Source organism: Mastigoproctus giganteus, chromosome 6 (genome assembly GCF_048544385.1).
Source record: "Mastigoproctus giganteus isolate SK-2022 chromosome 6, ASM4854438v1, whole genome shotgun sequence".
NCBI classification, from domain to species: Eukaryota; Metazoa; Arthropoda; class Arachnida; order Uropygi; family Thelyphonidae; genus Mastigoproctus; species Mastigoproctus giganteus.
The window spans coordinates 3081963-3093973 of NC_143580.1; the positions used below are offsets into that span (position 1 = coordinate 3081963).

The following is a 12011-nucleotide window of genomic DNA, read 5'->3' on the forward strand; positions in this document are numbered from 1 at the left end:
CCTTATATCTTACAAAAAAAAAAAAAAAAGGATCCTTCTGCTCCTGTGCTTATCTTTGACGACACTTAGATTTCCAGGCAAGCTCACATATCTCTATTAGGGATTACCCTGACTTCCAGTCTCTCTCTTGACATAAGCACATCACAAATATTGCTTCCTTTGCATCTAAAAAATGATTTTCTCTTTCACTTTGAGCATTACTTTTCTTCCGAATAGCTGCTCATACAAATCACAAATCTGCCCTATCACAAAATATTGTTCCTGCATCTGGGGGTGGTGTCCCTAAAATTTCACACAGGCTTATGGATTCATTCAAAGGAGGGCACTTAGGTTAAGTTAAGACCCATCTGTGACAAAGTCTCTTTTCTCTCTCTCTCACACGCACACACAGATGTTCTTTGTCTGCTGCATGCCTTTTATATTGATACTTTCACAGGCACTGTTCTTCTGAATTTGCTTCTATAATTCCCACTCTCTCTTCCAAACTAGTCTGAACATGTGCCACAACCAGTCAACATCCTTTAATTGTCTAACTTTACAGAAACAACTTTTCTTCTTCCTCATTTATTTGTTCAACTTTAATTTTCTGGAAAAACTTCCTTTCATATGTATTTGGCACAGGAAGGTGGCAAAGGGAAGTAGCAAAGGAAGTAAGCAAACCCTTAGCCATAATTATGAGAGCATCCTTGGACTCGAGGGAAGTCCCCACGGACTGGAGATGTGCAAATGTATCTCCAATTCACAAAGGGTTATCAGAGGGTGACATGAGTAATTACAGACCTGTTAGTTCGACTTCTGTTCCAGTGAAAATAATGGAGTCACTGGTTAAAGAAGCATTGCAGGATCATCTAGACAAGATAGCAGTAATAATTCAGACAGCATGGGTTTGTCAAAGGGAAATCTTGTCTGACCAATTTGATTGGATACTCTGATGTGGTCACAAAGGAACTGGATGAAAAAAATAATTTTGATATAATATACTTAGATTTCAGAAAAGTTTTTAATAATGTTGCACATGGAAGACTACTGTACAAATTGGAGCAGTATGGCATTAAGGGCAAGTTGTTCCTATGGATAAAAGGATGTTGAGTGGGAGAATGGTAATCAATGGATGCTGATCTACATGAACTAATGTTATTTGTTGGGCCCATTGTTGTTTTGTATATTTATCAGTGATATTGATGAAGGTATATCAGGCTTAATGTCCAAGTTTGCACATGATACAAAGATTGGCAAGGTTGTTAATAACAGTAATGACAGTATGCTGCTACAAGAGGGTCTGGGAAAAGTTGGGTAGATGGGCTGAGAAGTGGCAACTGAAGTTTAACTTTGACAAATGCAAAGTACTGCATATGGGTAGCAGTAACCCCCAGAGAAATGGGGGGTTACTGCTACTCAGGGTAGTTGGAGAATGAAAGAGACCTAGGGATAATTGTGCAGTCAGATAGAAAGTTTTCTGACAGTGCAGATGGGCTGCCAGAGTAGGTCATGGGATCTTGTCAATGATATACAGGAATTTTGCAAGCAATGGTAATCAATGGATACTGATCTACATGAACTAATGTTATTTGTTGGGCCCATTGTTGTTTTTTATATTTATCAGTGATATTGATGAAGGTATATCAGGCTTAATGTCCAAGTTTGCACATGATACAAAGATTGGCAAGGTTGTTAATAACAGTAATGACAGTATGCTGCTACAAGAGGGTCTGGGAAAAGTTGGGTAGATGGGCTGAGAAGTGGCAACTGAAGTTTAACTTTGACAAATGCAAAGTACTGCATATGGGTAGCAGTAACCCCCAGAGAAATGGGGGTTACTGCTACTCAGGGTAGTTGGAGAATGAAAGAGACCTAGGGATAATTGTGCAGTCAGATAGAAAGTTTTCTGACAGTGCAGATGGGCTGCCAGAGTAGGTCATGGGATCTTGTCAATGATATACAGGAATTTTGCAAGCAGGGATAAGGAGGTGATTATTCCCTTGTATAAGGCAGTGGTCAGACTACATCTTGAGTACTGCATACAGGTCCAGAAGCCTAATTTTAGGAAGGATGTAGAGTTGCTAGAACAAGTACAGACAGGCGCCTCCGTAGCCAGGTGGGAAGGAGCAGCAGTGCGTAGCACACGCTTCTTGATTAGACCGGGGTTCGAGCCCGTCACCACCAAATATGGATGATGCGGAAAGGTCAGGGAATGACCACCGCATATCCGGAGCAATATGGCCTTAGTTGCTAATGCTCCTAAAAACCAAATAACTAACTAATTAACAAGTACAGACAAGGGCAACAAGACTGGTGAAGCAGTGGTCAGGCCACATCTTGAGCATTGCATACAGGTCCGGAAGCCTCATTTTAGGAAGGATGTAGAGTTGCTAGAACAAGTACAGACAAGGGCAACTAGACTGGTGAAGGAACAATGGGGTGCTCTTTTGAAGAAAGGCTTAAGTTCTGCAAATTGCAGCTTCTGGAGACTAGGCACCTGCGAGGTGATCTGATTGAGATGGATTGAGCAGGCTCAATGCTGATGGGAGGGCTGAGGAAAGACAGTTGTAGAATGATGTGCAGAAGTTTGCCTTTAGCCAGTGGGTAGTTTATTGCTGGAACATACTTCCATCTGTTGTTGTGGAAGTTGATAGCTTAAATAAATGCGAGGCAGAACTAGACAAACATTTGGAACGAATGGATCAGTGAAATGTGAAGGGTTTTATTTTTTATTTTGGCTGATGCTGTATAAGTTTGCTTTCTTGCATCAGATGCCTCTGCTAATGCTAATTTCCTGAAAATTACAATATACAGAAATTCAAGTCTGTCTTCTTTCATCTTCTCAACCTTCAATCCATACATGATACTAACTCTCCTGCTTGGCATTTCCATTAAAAATGAAATTGTTTATTTCAAAATAAAGTTCTGTTGAGTCCAATTGGATAGGGGAATGTCATTACAAAAATTTGTAAATATTTCATTATCATTGAGCAAAACACCAAGTTCAAAACTTATACAGTAGTTTATAAGTATAAATCAAAACTGGTAGTAGTCATCATTTGTGAACCCCAGAGGCTCACATCTGGTGAGTATGGGCTTGGCACACCCAGAGTCCTGAGCTGGATATTATCATTCTTCTCTTCTTGGTGATTCCTGTCTGTCTGGTCTGTCTGTCTGACTGACTGACTGCGCCTTTTTCTGGTCTGACAGTGAAGGGGTAGCGCTCTGCTTACTGATTCGAAATTCGAAAATTTCTACCGTTAATTCGTTGCCAATAATGGCTGCTGATTACTATTGGCTCCATCACTGTCAGAGTTAATTTTTTCCGAGTGGCCTTTGATCCTCTGTTATAGGGGTGTCAAAGGGTTTGTTAACCTTTTGGTACTCTAGGGTGGCTGATGGTGGCACAGGGGACTTGATGATAATATTTAAAAGTGCCAATAGCCAGCCATAAAAAAGAAATGATGTTCTTTGGCTTTGCCTATAATAAATAATTTTAGTTTTGGAATAGCTGCCATACGGTCTCCTCCAAATAAACCAGCCAATAGACTTCGTGGATGCGAAAAATAGGAGGGAAAAGTAAAATTTGGGCGCCGCCCCTTTATGACGACGTCAGGACTTTAGTGTATGAAGAGTTGTATATATATTTTTCAAAGGTTACAGTGTTGGTGTGTTATAAATATATATACTGTAATTTATATATTTATTTTGTTGCCATGGGGATCTCTGCTTAGTGATGACAGCCATATTGCTTAAGTATATATCAGGCACTATAAGTTAAGGCTTAAAAAGAGACTCGCCGTTGCTTGACTGCCTCGCTGTACTTTACATTCACATCAATACAAATTGAGTTGATCGCCTGCTTATTAGTCACGTGTTTTCACTTTCATTAGTGTTTTGTAAGTAGAAGCCCTTTGTGCATCTTGGCTAAAATAATAAGAAGACATCCAGAGCTGACAATCAGGATATCTATGGGCCCAAGAACAGTATGTGCTCTATACACGGATCGGACACGTGCCTTTGAGCTCCTGCCCCATTTGTCCCTTTGACGTTTGTCTGCGAGAACCCCTAGTCAAGACTTACATGTTTCGATTCCTCTTCGGAAGAACTTTCCAGTAATAATAAATTTGTGTGTCCAGAATTAGTGGTTTTTGACTTAGGTTAGATTTTTAATTTTTAACTTTAGCCATGGAAAGCTGGACATTCCAGTAACGGCTTATTCCACCCCCCCCACCCATCCCATCTATTGCCTCCAGCTATGGCCAGTGAAGGTCAAACAACCACAGCAACGGAACCTACTGCTACTGCCAGCAGTGACCAAGATATCGGAAGTCACATCCTGCAACAACAAGTGAATACCTCAAGGTCCAAAAGGTCAGCAACTGTTAATACTTATGCTAATACTGTATCTAACGGATTATGCTTGACGACAGCAAAAACCCCTCTCTCGCGACCAACAATAGTATACATGCGGTCGAACAACGTTCTTACAAATGTAGCAACCGCTATCACTTCCAAGGAAAATGGAATAGTAATTTTCGCTACCAAGGAAAACACTCCCCTAGAGCAGTACCTTACAGCGATCGCGGAGAAAGTACCACCGAAAAATATTACCCACGCATCCCGTGTGGCGGGAACTGTGCAGGTGTATTTCAGCCACCCCTCATGGGCGCAAACTATCCTGCAAAATGGAATAGACATCGGTCTTCATCACTTAGAAGCGGCGCCAATTGCCTTAGCACCAACGAAAGTTACAATTTCAAACGTCCCACCTGAAATCCCTCATCAATTTCTGAGAGGGATTTTATCCAAATACGGATCAGTTACCGGGAAAATATGCACACTCTCTGCAGCAACCACGAAACCGGAATTTTCGCATATAAAAAGCTTCCGCAGGCAAGCACTTATGCACTTCGCCAACAATGAAGCAGCAAACATCCCAAAACTCATCAACACCAATCTAAACGGAATAATTTACACCTTCTATACCTCCATTTCCTCACAATGTTTCTTCTGCCACGAAGAGGGTCACATCAGGAAAAACTGCCCGCATATTTCTAACTCTTCTGAAAGTAATACCGAAATTCAGGCGGCACCAACCTGGGTCAGGCCAGATGCACAAAGCGAGCTGACTGTTGGAGATAATGGGGATGCTGAAGAAACTGTCAAACAGTCTGAGATGCTTCCCACAACAAACTCTTCAGAAAAAGAAAATTCAGACCACAGAAGACCAGGACGCAATCTCTTCAGGAGACCGACCAACCGAAACAAGAGTTTTATCTCGGAATCAACCCCCAAGGCAGACCACGTCCAAAGCCACAAAACAGAAGAAGACAACACACACGGCGGCAGGAAAAGAGCAAACCGCTAACAAAAACAACAGGGGTGACGAAAATAAATACAGAACACCACAGAAGATAAACGGTCAGATCTCAAATAAGTCCATCATACCACCAAGTATGGAAATAAATAAACAGCTACAAACCACTCACGATCCAAATGAAGAAGAACCCGAATTTCTGGGCACTGAAGAAGAGACCAACTGTGATTCTCACGATTCAAGTGCTTCAGAAGACGAGGAAAACGATTTTCCCTACACTAAAGGTCCTTTAACTGTGGAGAAACTACGATCCTTTCTACGGGAAGTACGCGGCTCCCCACAGAAGCTGGTGACAGCTCTGAAGTTCACCTCTAACATACCCGAGCTGATCTCACAACTTACAGGTCTGCGTTCCAAACTAAAAGGAAAGAAAGACAGAGCAGATGTGAATAGATCCAAACGCCTGTACTACTTGATTAACGGGCTTGAACAGCAATATCATCAATCAGGATGTTAACCGCCCCAAAACTTGCAAAACCCTCATCTTTATTCCTGCAGATAATGCTGACTCTTAGCATGCTATCACTTAATGCAAGAGGATGCTCCTCTGCATTGCGCAATAAGCTGATCCTTCACCAGGTCCAACAACATCATGCCGACCTACTCTTCCTACAAGAAATAAATATTAAAACAGACACAAGGCCATCCTTGAAATGGACAGATTGGTCATGTGTATTTCATCATTCTCCAACACAACAACATCATGGGGCAGGAGTGAGTGTCGGCCTTCATCAAAAGTCCGCCTGCAAACTCAATGTGATAGCAGAGATCGCTGGCTACGCAATTTACGCCCGCCTGGATACACCCCAGAAGGAAACCCTGCACTTTTTTAACATCTACATGCCACAACAAGACAGACTTGCTATTCAAATAACCAACTTCATGCAAAGCCACATCTCTACTATAGATCAAGAACACATCATTCTTGCTGGCGACTTCAACTGCACTCTTGACCCAAAAATGGACAGAGCACGATGCACTGAGCACCGCACAACATTAATCAATAACCTGCTGGCCTTGATAAACAACAATGAACTGGTCGACGTATTTAGACACCAGCACCCAGAAGAAAAGTCCTACACTTGGAGATCAGCAAATACAGCATCTGGAAGACTACCTTACCAAGCCCGACTGGACAGATACTACATCCCAAAACATCCCCTGGTCAGAAGCATCACACATTTGCCATCTTATATCTCAGATCACTCCTTTATCAAATTACAGCTCTCTTTCTCACCCAATCACTACAAAAGTGGAGGTGCTTATTGGATGTTCAACAATAGCCTTCTTCAAGACAAGGAATACATCTCTAAGCTGCAAGACCTGATATCCAACCTTGCCCAATCCAAAGACAGATTGGAGCCCATGAACACATGGTGGCCTAGATTTAAAAGTAAACTGAAATCATTCTCGCAAACCTACAGTCATCAGAAAAGTCAACAAAAGCGTAATAACCTCTATCAACTCCGAGCAAAGGCTGAAAAATCTCCCATCTGATAGTCAGACCTATCAGTCAACACTACAAGCCATACAAACCCACTTAGAACACTCTGCAAAAGGCCCCCTGCTCAGATCAAGATACACCCACATAAATCTATCTGATGCCCCGACCAAATACTTTTTCTCATTATAAAGCAGACATCAGAAATCAACCACCATCACTGCCCTTCAGCTGCAAAACGGAAACATCACTGAAGACCCAGAGGAAATCTTCTCTGAAGTAACAAGATTTTATAGAGAAATTTACAGTTCTCAAGAAACCTCTACAAAGGCAACGGAGGAAATCCTTTCAGGACTTAAAAAAATCTCCCATACGGCCCAATGCAGTATGGAGAAACAAATCACCCTACAAGAACTAACAGCAGCATGCAAAGCCCTTTCCAAAAATAAATCACCAGGTCTGGACGGACTGACTTCTTCCAAACGTTTTGGGATCAACTCGGAGTGCTACTCTTTGAAATGCTTGAAGAAGCTCAGTTCCATGGACTACCAGCTTCAGTCACCACCTCTGTCGCTCGACTGATTCCCAAGAAAGGAGATCGCACCAATTTACAAAACTGGCGCCCGATTTCCTTAATGAATACGGACTGTAAAATCATTTCCAAAGCCATCACCAATAGATTAAAAGCCACTCTCCCTGATATCATCGATCACCAACAAACATGCTCTGTACCTGGAAGATCGATTCACGACAATCTACATCTGACCCGAGACCTCCTCTCCACTGCAAACAGCCAAAGAGAATTCCTAGCACTAATTAGCCTTGACCAGAAAAAGGCATTCGACAGCGTAGAACACAGCTACCTATTTCAAACCTTGAAAGCCTTTGGATATGGACCTTACATCATCGGAACAATCCATCTGCTATACAAGGAAGCCAAATTCTGCCTGAAACTCAACAACCAGCTCACCTGCCACTTTCCGTATTCCAGAGGAATAAAACAAGGCTGCCCACTCTCTGGACAACTCTATGCAATTGCCATAGAACCATTCCTTAATAAAATTGCCACCAGTATACAATCCCGACGAACGCTGCTACCAGAACCCCACCTAAATATAACCTACTCAGCATACGCAGATGACGTCACAATTGCAATACGACACGAGAGTGAATTTGAAGTCATTCAAAAGGCTCATGATCTTTATGCTCAAGCATCAGGCTCAAAACTCAACCACTGTAAGACCAGCGGCCTGTGGGCTGGCAACTGGAAAACTAGAACCGACTCCCCCATCCAAGGCACATGGTCCAGCGAGGGACAGAAATACCTAGGTGTGTACCTCGGCAATACCCTCCTTTTCTCCCAGAAGAACTGGCCCGAATTGCTGAGTCGTTTAAACAAAGTATTCGGGAGATGGAGAAGCGTGTGCGCCACATCTTCGCTGAGAGGGAGAGTGCTTGTGGTCAATCATATGGCGGCAAGCGTTCTCTGGCACACCTTCAAAATTCTCACTCCACCTGCTGACTTCCTCCACCAAATCCAGGCATCTGTCCGAAGCTTCCTTTGGAACAAAACCAACTGGATGTCCTACTCCAAACTTAGCCAACCACTTACTCACAGGGGTCAAGGGTTGGTCTCTTTTGCCGACAAAATCACAGCATTCCGGATCACCTTTCTTCTTAAGATGCTGCAAACAAAATACGCACATTCCAACACTACGGATAAACTACTAGCAACAGCCACAAGAGGACTATCCCTTTCAACAATATTGAGAATGGACATGGCACCAGTACCACTCAAACTACCGCCGTTTTATAAAGACGCACTATACCGCTGGAAAAAGCTAAACCTTCACCATAATCTTGACAGAACATCCCTTCCCGGAATACTTTCAGAACCGCTCTTGTACAATAAAAGAATAATAGACCCTGCAAATGGTGATATTCTCTTCTTCCCTACGTGGAACTGGGCAGGAATAAGAAACATAGGCGACCTCCTGACACCAAACCTTGAATGGAAAGGATCAGAAGATTTGCTCATTAAAACCATTAATGCAAAGCAGGAACACTTACATCTAAAATCAGCGATCACACAAGCTCTTCCAGACATCACTACAACTAAAGGGATTGGAAATGTCACTGGATCTTCGCTTACACCAACCTTCGTCATCACATCACCAGAAGACACGGTACCTCTGTCTCCTGCACCTTCCAAAAAAGTCTATCAGCTAATCATGTCTCGCCATGCAACCACGATTTTCCCGTCATCCACCTGCCAAGCTGTCCCTGCACCCCTCTCCACTCACCACAAGCCACCATCAAACTTTCAGTGGAACCTTCCGTACAGGACGAAATGTTCCAAATCGGACGCAGACATTCAGTGGAGACTGTGGCACAACATCCTTCCCACCCCAGTCAAGTTACAAATCTTCGGGTTACGCTCCTCAAACTACTGCCTCTTCTGTGCCACCCCAGGTACCCTGGAACACATATACCTGGCATGCCCTGTGAACAAGGAACTCGTAAAATATGCTTTGGATGCAGCAAAGCTTGCCTGCAACCACGCCCACACTCCGGAGGACTACTGGTACCTACTTCACTCTGAGCAGACAGCACACACCACCTGCAACTTCCTATTCATTGTGGCCAAGGCCGTCATTTACAACTTCTACTTGAAGCACACAAAAAACAGTGACGACGTGCCTCCTGTCGACACATCGGCGCAACATCTGAAGTGGAGCCTACGGAGGAAGTTGCAGAGCAGACTTCTACTCGAATTCCACAGCAAAAAACCAGAAACTGTGGATCATCTTACCCGCGAATGGAACAGTGGCAGTCACCTCTTCACCATCACTGAACAGTCCATCACCTTCAACGTGTGACACTTAACATGAGAACGACTCAACCCCAAGAAACTGTTTTTTTTTCTTATTTCCTGAAATTAAAATATTGAAACCTTTGTATTTCTTTCTAAAAAGTTTTCTTTATCTTTCTTTTTTGCTTTGTACATAGAATGTAAATAGTTGTTGAAAATGTATCTACTGTTCACGTTTTAATAAAAAAAAAAACGAGCTTACCTATTCACAAAAAAAAAAAAAAAAAAAAAATATATCTATCTATCTATCTATCTATCTATACTCTTGTATGTAACCTCAGCTACTACGTTAAGTATTCCAGTGTATAATTAAATCTTTTGAAACACCAGCTCTCAAAGGCTTTCAGCGGTCCTCATTTAATAATAGGTAATCGATATCGAAGAAAAAAAAAAAAAAAAAAAATATCTATCTATCTAAAAAAAAAATATCTCTCTCTCTCTCTCTCTCTCTCTCTCTCGCTGTCTCTCTCTCTCTCTCGCTGTCTCTCTCTCTCTCTCTCAGGGTAACTCAGAAATTTTTTTTTGGATGGTGCAGCATAAACCTCAGGCTTCCTTGCACTGTATCGTTAATAATAAAAACAGAGAGATGTGCTGAGAGACTGTAAGACGTGCTGAGAGACTGTAAGACGTGCTGTAACCGTATTAAGTTGAAGCAATTTAATACAAAACGAAGTTGGAGAACCAGCTATATCAGTTCCTGGCACCTCCGTAGCCAGGTGGGTAGGAGCAGCAGTGCGTAGCACACGCTTCTTGATTAGACTGGGGTTTGAGTCTATCACCACCAAATACGGAGGATGTGGAAAGGTTAGGGAATGACCACCGCATATCCCGGATCAATATGGCCTTAGTTGCTAATGCTCCTAAAAACCAAATAACAAGCATAACACATATCAGCTCCTATTTATAGATATACTAAAGTTGTTGCCAGGGAAGGTTGGGAGATGAGAGAAGGTTTTTTTTTTTTTTTTTTTTATCGAATGCTTTTAAAGCTGCAACTGGTGAAAGCAGTGTTTTCCTTTAACAAGTTTTTCTTGATCAGGTGTCTGGATTCCAGTTACCAAGAACATTTGACTTCTTAAATCATCATAGATTGGGAAATTAAACAATACAAGTGCCCAGTCTTCATGAGCACCACAGTGTGAAGGATGAGATGTAAAAAGTTTGAAACTAGTCTAGTTTGCATTCAAGACTGTTAATGTATTAATGCCTTTTTGTCCCTATTCTGACCTCTGCTGCTCGTGCTTTATGTAAAAGAGCTGTTAATTCAGTGATAAAAAATGAAGCATATGTTTGGAGTTGAAAAGATTCACTCTTCTAAATATAATTTGAAAATGTTGTACTGTCTGTGTGGAGACATTGCAAGTGATTTCTGGGGGTGGATGGTCCTGGCTAATGTTTTGGTTAAAAATCTTTGGATTGATATATCATATAAAAAGGAACATATCTATGGAGCTGCTAGATATCAGGCCCTGCCCATATAACTCAGTTATATGTAACAGTAGTGGCTCTGTTTTGGTGGAAAAGAAAAGAATAAATCGGAATTAATGATGATTTGGCAACCTAGGTGGGATTAATCGGATTAAGTCAGACATGCCTAAATATTTGATCCACTGGTTAATATTATTAATTTTAAGATAATTTTGGTTTAGTACTTTTCTGATTACTGGGAATGGCCTGGCACTGAAGCTTTTTCTAGATCTGTCTACTGAGGGTTGTGTATGTGTGGAGAACTGAGTCAGCTCTTCACCTTATTGTAATCATTAACTTATTAATATAGTTAATATTTGGTATATTTATTGATATAATTAATTTTTCTCATATTAATCAATTTGTTCATTTTAATTATTTCTACCTCAATGGGTAGAGATGGAAATTAAGTTTATTTGCAACTTTTTCTGTAGTTATATATAACTTTTTCTGTAGTTATATATAACTTTTTCTGTAGTTATATATAAATATTTTGCATTTGAAGTTAAATACAAAATGTATATGGGCTTCAACCTTTTAGATCGTTTAACAAGTGTTCTTAAGTGTGTTTAGCTGGACTTGCCACAGGAGATATCCTTGTAGAAATGAAGTTAGGATCCATTAATACTCAGCTACCCATCTCTATGCTGGAGCCAGCCTTTGTCACGCTTCATGTAAGGATTATGACATGCAGAAGACTCACTCTGGTCTTGAAGTAGTTATTCTGTTGTCAAATAAATGGGGAATATTTTATGCAATAAGAATGGGTGGACTTGGATCACGGTATATGTGCCAGGGAGCAATAGTAAATGGCATTGTAGAATAGTTATCTTTTAAGGGCACGAAAGATATTGTTGTACCTGCAGGTACAA

At 41.5% G+C, this 12011-nt stretch overlaps 1 protein-coding gene across 2 annotated transcripts in view; it reads left to right on the top strand.

Annotated features, from left to right (window-relative positions):
* Positions 1-12011, top strand: part of LOC150083805 (uncharacterized protein C05D11.1-like) — a 282398-nt gene that overhangs the window by 122562 nt on the left and 147825 nt on the right. The window lies entirely within an intron of this gene.